Genomic DNA, 6,535 nt, shown 5'->3' with positions numbered 1-6,535 from the left:
TTTGAGATAACTCTGCACTAGTGCGAGCCGCAAATGCCACTTCCAGCTTAGCTGTGCAGAAGAAGAACAACAAGAAGAAGAAATATCTCGAAATATGTCCGTCAGGCCCCTTCCCTTGAGATAAATACGCAAATATCTCGGAAACGAAGCGAGCTATGGCAAAATGTTAAGAGACCTTTTTTGTAGAGAATTAAGTTTCCTACTTTTTATATTCGACGATATTTTTTGATCAGATGCGTAGTTCTCGAGATATATCAAGATATTTAAAAGTTCCGAAGCCGCACCAACATAATAGGGATACAGAAACACCGTGGCCCCTTTCTTTGAGATAACTCTGCACTAGTGCGAGCCGCAAATGCCACTTCCAGCTTAGCTGTGCAGAAGAAGAACAACAAGAAGAAGAAATATCTCGAAATATGTCCGTCAGGCCCCTTCCCTTGAGATAAATCTGCAAATATCTCGGAAACGAAGCGAGCTATGGCAAAATGTTAAGAGACGTTTTTTGTAGCGAATTATGTTTCCTACAATTTATGTTCTATGATATTTTGTGATCAGAAGCTTAGTTTTCGCGATATATCGAGATATTTAAAAGATCCGAAGCCGCACCAACATAATAGAGATACGGAAACACCGTGGCCCCTTTCTTTGAGATAACTCTGCACTAGTGCGAGCCGCAAATGCCACTTCCAGCTTAGCTGTGCAGAGGAAGAACAACAAGAAGAAGAAATATCTCGAAATATGTCCGTCAGGCCAGTTCCTTTGAGCTGAATCTGCAAATATCTCGGAAACGAAGCGAGCTATGGCAAAATGTTGAGAGACGTTTTTTGTAGAGAATTATGTTTCCTACAATTTATGTTCTATGATATTTTTTGATCAGAAGCGTAGTTTTCGAGATATATCGAGATATTTAAAAGTTCCGAAGCCGCACCAACATAATAGGGATACAGAAACACCGTGGCCCCTTTCTTTGAGATAACTCTGCACTATTGCGAGCTGCAAATGCCACTTCCAGCTTAGCTGTGCAGAAGAAGAACAACAAGAAGAAGAAATATCTCGAAATATGTCCGTGAGGCCCCTTCCCTTGAGATAAATCTGCAAATATCTCGGAAACGAAGCGAGCTATGGCAAAATGTTAAGAGACCTTTTTTGTAGACAATTATGTTTCCTACAATTTATGTTCTATGATATTTTTTGATCAGAAGCGTAGTTTTCGAGATATATCGAGATATTTAAAAGTTCCGAAGCCGCACCAACATAATAGAGATACAGAAACACCGTGGCCCCTTTCTTTGGGATAACTCTGCACTATTGCGAGCTGCAAATGCCACTTCCAGCTTAGCTGTGCAGAAGAAGAACAACAAGAAGAAGAAATATCTCGAAATATGTCCGTCAGGCCACTTCCCTTGAGATAAATCTGCAAATATCTCGGAAACGAAGCGAGTTATGGCAAAATGTTAAGAGACCTTTTTTGTAGAGAATTAAGTTTCCTACTTTTTATGTTCGATGATATTTTTTGATCAGATGCGTAGTTCTCGAGATATATCAAGATATTTAAAAGTTCCGAAGCTGCACCAACATAATAGAGGTACAGAAACACCGTGGCCTCTTTCTTTGAGATAACTCTGCACTATTGCGAGCTGCAAATGCCACTTCCAGCTTAGCTGTGCAGAAGATGAACAACAAGAAGAAGAAATATCTCGAAATATGTCCGTCAGGCCCCTTCCCTTGAGATAAATACGCAAATATCTCGGAAACGAAGCGAGCTATGGCAAAATGTTAAGAGACCTTTCTTGTAGAGAATTAAGTTTCCTACTTTTTATGTAGTATGATATTTTTTGATCAGAAGCGTAGTTTTCGAGATATATCGAGATATTTAAAAGTTCCGAAGCCGCACCAACATAATAGGGATACAGAAACACCGTGGCCCCTTTCTTTGAGATAACTCTGCACTAGTGCGAGCCGCAAATGCCACTTCCAGCTTAGCTGTGCAGAAGAAGAACAACAAGAAGAAGAAATATCTCGAAATATGTCCGTCAGGCCCCTTCCCTTGAGATAAATCTGCAAATATCTCGGAAACGAAGCGAGCTATGGCAAAATGTTAAGAGACGTTTTTTGTAGAGAGTTATGTTTCCTACAATTTATGTTCTATGATATTTTTTGATCAGAAGCTTAGTTTTCGCGATATGTCGAGATATTTAAAAGATCCGAAGCCGCACCAACATAATAGAGGTACAGAAACACCGTGGCCTCTTTCTTTGAGATAACTCTGCACTATTGCGAGCTGCAAATGCCACTTCCAGCTTAGCTGTGCAGAAGAAGAACAACAAGAAGAAGAAATATCTCGAAATATGTCCGTGAGGCCCCTTCCCTTGAGATAAATCTGCAAATATCTCGGAAACGAAGCGAGCTATGGCAAAATGTTAAGAGACCTTTTTTGTAGAGAATTAAGTTTCCTACTTTTTATGTTCTATGATATTTTTTGATCAGACGCGTAGTTCTCGAGATATATCAAGATATTTAAAAGTTCCGAAGCCGCACCAACATAATAGAGATACAGAAACACCGTGGCCCCTTTCTTTGAGATAACTCTGCACTATTGCGCGCTGCAAATGCCACTTCCAGCTTAGCTGTGCAGAAGAAGAACAACAAGAAGAAGAAATATCTCGAAATATGTCCGTCAGGCCCCTTCCCTTGAGATAAATCTGCAAATATCTCGGAAACGAAGCGAGCTATGGCAAAATGTTAAGAGACCTTTTTTGTAGAGAATTAAGTTTCCTACTTTTTATGTTCTATGATATTTTTCGATCAGAGGCGTAGTTCTCGAGATATATCAAGATATTTAAAAGTTCCGAAGCCGCACCAACATAATAGAGATACAGAAACACCGTGGCCCCTTTCTTTGAGATATCTCTGCACTATTGCGAGCTGCAAATGCCACTTCCAGCTTAGCTGTGCAGAAGATGAACAACAAGAAGAAGAAATATCTCGAAATATGTCCGTGAGGCCCCTTCCCTTGAGATAAATCTGCAAATATCTCGGAAACGAAGCGAGCTATGGCAAAATCTTTAGAGACCTTTCTTGTAGAGAATTAAGTTTCCTACTTTTTATGTAGTATGATATTTTTTGATCAGAAGCGTAGTTTTCGAGATATATCGAGATATTTAAAAGTTCCGAAGCCGCACCAACATAATAGGGATACAGAAACACCGTGGCCCCTTTCTTTGAGATAACTCTGCACTAGTGCGAGCCGCAAATGCCACTTCCAGCTTAGCTGTGCAGAAGAAGAACAACAAGAAGAAGAAATATCTCGAAATATGTCCGTCAGGCCCCTTCCCTTGAGATAAATCTGCAAATATCTCGGAAACAAAGCGAGCTATGGCAAAATGTTAAGAGACGTTTTTTGTAGAGAGTTATGTTTCCTACAATTTATGTTCTATGATATTTTTTGATCAGAAGCTTAGTTTTCGCGATATGTCGAGATATTTAAAAGATCCGAAGCCGCACCAACATAATAGAGATACGGAAACACCGTGGCCCCTTTCTTTGAGATAACTCTGCACTAGTGCGAGCCGCAAATGCCACTTCCAGCTTAGCTGTGCAGAGGAAGAACAACAAGAAGAAGAAATATCTCGAAATATGTCCATCAGGCCAGTTCCTTTGAGCTGAATCTGCAAATATCTCGGAAACGAAGCGAGCTATGGCAAAATGTTAAGAGACGTTTTTTGTAGTGAATTATGTTTCCTACAATTTATGTTCTATGATATTTTTTGATCAGAAGCGTAGTTTTCGAGATATATCGAGATATTTAAAAGTTCCGAAGCCGCACCAACATAATAGAGATACAGAAACACCGTGGCCCCTTTCTTTGGGATAACTCTGCACTATTGCGAGCTGCAAATGCCACTTCCAGCTTAGCTGTGCAGAAGAAGAACAACAAGAAGAAGAAATATCTCGAAATATGTCCGTCAGGCCCCTTCCCTTCAGATAAATCTGCAAATATCTCGGAAACGAAGCGAGCTATGGCAAAATCTTTAGAGACCTTTCTTGTAGAGAATTAAGTTTCCTACTTTTTATGTAGTATGATATTTTTTGATCAGATGCGTAGTTCTCGAGATATATCAAGATATTTAAAAGTTCCGAAGCCGCACCAACACAATAGAGATACAGAAACACCGTGGCCCCTTTCTTTGAGATAACTCTGCACTATTGCGAGCTGCAAATGCCACTTCCAGCTTAGCTGTGCAGAAGAAGAACAACAAGAAGAAGAAATATCTCGAAATATGTCCGTCAGGCCCCTTCCCTTGAGATAAATCTGCAAATATCTCGGAAACGAAGCGAGCTATGGCAAAATGTTAAGAGACCTTTTTTGTAGAGAATTAAGTTTCCTACTTTTTATGTTCTATGATATTTTTCGATGAGAGGCGTAGTTCTCGAGATATATCAAGATATTTAAAAGTTCCGAAGCCGCACCAACATAATAGAGATACAGAAACACCGTGGCCCCTTTCTTTGAGATATCTCTGCACTATTGCGAGCTGCAAATGCCACTTCCAGCTTAGCTGTGCAGAAGATGAACAACAAGAAGAAGAAATATCTCGAAATATGTCCGTGAGGCCCCTTCCCTTGAGATAAATCTGCAAATATCTCGGAAACGAAGCGAGCTATGGCAAAATCTTTAGAGACCTTTCTTGTAGAGAATTAAGTTTCCTACTTTTTATGTAGTATGATATTTTTTGATCAGAAGCGTAGTTTTCGAGATATATCGAGATATTTAAAAGTTCCGAAGCCGCACCAACATAATAGGGATACAGAAACACCGTGGCCCCTTTCTTTGAGATAACTCTGCACTAGTGCGAGCCGCAAATGCCACTTCCAGCTTAGCTGTGCAGAAGAAGAACAACAAGAAGAAGAAATATCTCGAAATATGTCCGTCAGGCCCCTTCCCTTGAGATAAATCTGCAAATATCTCGGAAACGAAGCGAGCTATGGCAAAATGTTAAGAGACGTTTTTTGTAGAGAGTTATGTTTCCTACAATTTATGTTCTATGATATTTTTTGATCAGAAGCTTAGTTTTCGCGATATGTCGAGATATTTAAAAGATCCGAAGCCGCACCGACATAATAGAGATACGGAAACACCGTGGCCCCTTTCTTTGAGATAACTCTGCACTAGTGCGAGCCGCAAATGCCACTTCCAGCTTAGCTGTGCAGAGGAAGAACAACAAGAAGAAGAAATATCTCGAAATATGTCCATCAGGCCAGTTCCTTTGAGCTGAATCTGCAAATATCTCTGAAACGAAGCGAGCTATGGCAAAATGTTAGGAGACGTTTTTTGTAGAGAATTATGTTTCCTACAATTTATGTTCTATGATATTTTTTGATCAGAAGCGTAGTTTTCGAGATATATCGAGATATTTAAAAGTTCCGAAGCCGCACCAACATAATAGAGATACAGAAACACCGTGGCCCCTTTCTTTGGGATAACTCTGCACTATTGCGAGCTGCAAATGCCACTTCCAGCTTAGCTGTGCAGAAGAAGAACAACAAGAAGAAGAAATATCTCGAAATATGTCCGTCAGGCCCCTTCCCTTCAGATAAATCTGCAAATATCTCGGAAACGAAGCGAGCTATGGCAAAATCTTTAGAGACCTTTCTTGTAGAGAATTAAGTTTCCTACTTTTTATGTAGTATGATATTTTTTGATCAGATGCGTAGTTCTCGAGATATATCAAGATATTTAAAAGTTCCGAAGCCGCACCAACACAATAGAGATACAGAAACACCGTGGCCCCTTTCTTTGAGATAACTCTGCACTATTGCGAGCTGCAAATGCCACTTCCAGCTTAGCTGTGCAGAAGAAGAACAACAAGAAGAAGAAATATCTCGAAATATGTCCGTCAGGCCCCTTCCCTTGAGATATATCTGCAAATATCTCGGAAACGAAGCGAGCTATGGCAAAATGTTAAGAGACCTTTTTTGTAGAGAATTATGTTTCCTACAATTTAGGTTCTATGATATTTTTTGATCAGAAGCGTAGTTTTCGAGATATATCGAGATATTTAAAAGTTCCGAAGCCGCACCAACATAATAGAGATACAGAAACACCGTGGCACCTTTCTTTGAGATAACTCTGCACTAGTGCGAGCCGCAAATGCCACTTCCAGCTTAGCTGTGCAGCAGAAGAACAACAAGAAGAAGAAATATCTCGAAATATGTCCGTCAGGCCCCTTCCCTTGAGATAAATACGCAAATATCTCGGAAACGAAGCGAGCTATGGCAAAATGTTAAGAGACCTTTTTTGTAGAGAATTAAGTTTCCTACTTTTTATGTTCGATGATATTTTTTGATCAGATGCGTAGTTCTCGAGATATATCAAGATATTTAAAAGTTCCGAAGCTGCACCAACATAATAGAGGTACAGAAACACCGTGGCCTCTTTCTTTGAGATAACTCTGCACTATGGCGAGCTGCAAATGCCACTTCCAGCTTAGCTGTGCAGAAGAAGAACAACAAGAAGAAGAAACATCTCGAAATA

Source organism: Osmia lignaria, unplaced genomic scaffold (assembly GCF_051020975.1).
Source record: "Osmia lignaria lignaria isolate PbOS001 unplaced genomic scaffold, iyOsmLign1 scaffold0013, whole genome shotgun sequence".
NCBI lineage: Eukaryota > Metazoa > Arthropoda > Insecta > Hymenoptera > Megachilidae > Osmia > Osmia lignaria.
Note: the sequence above shows the minus strand (reverse complement) of the source record.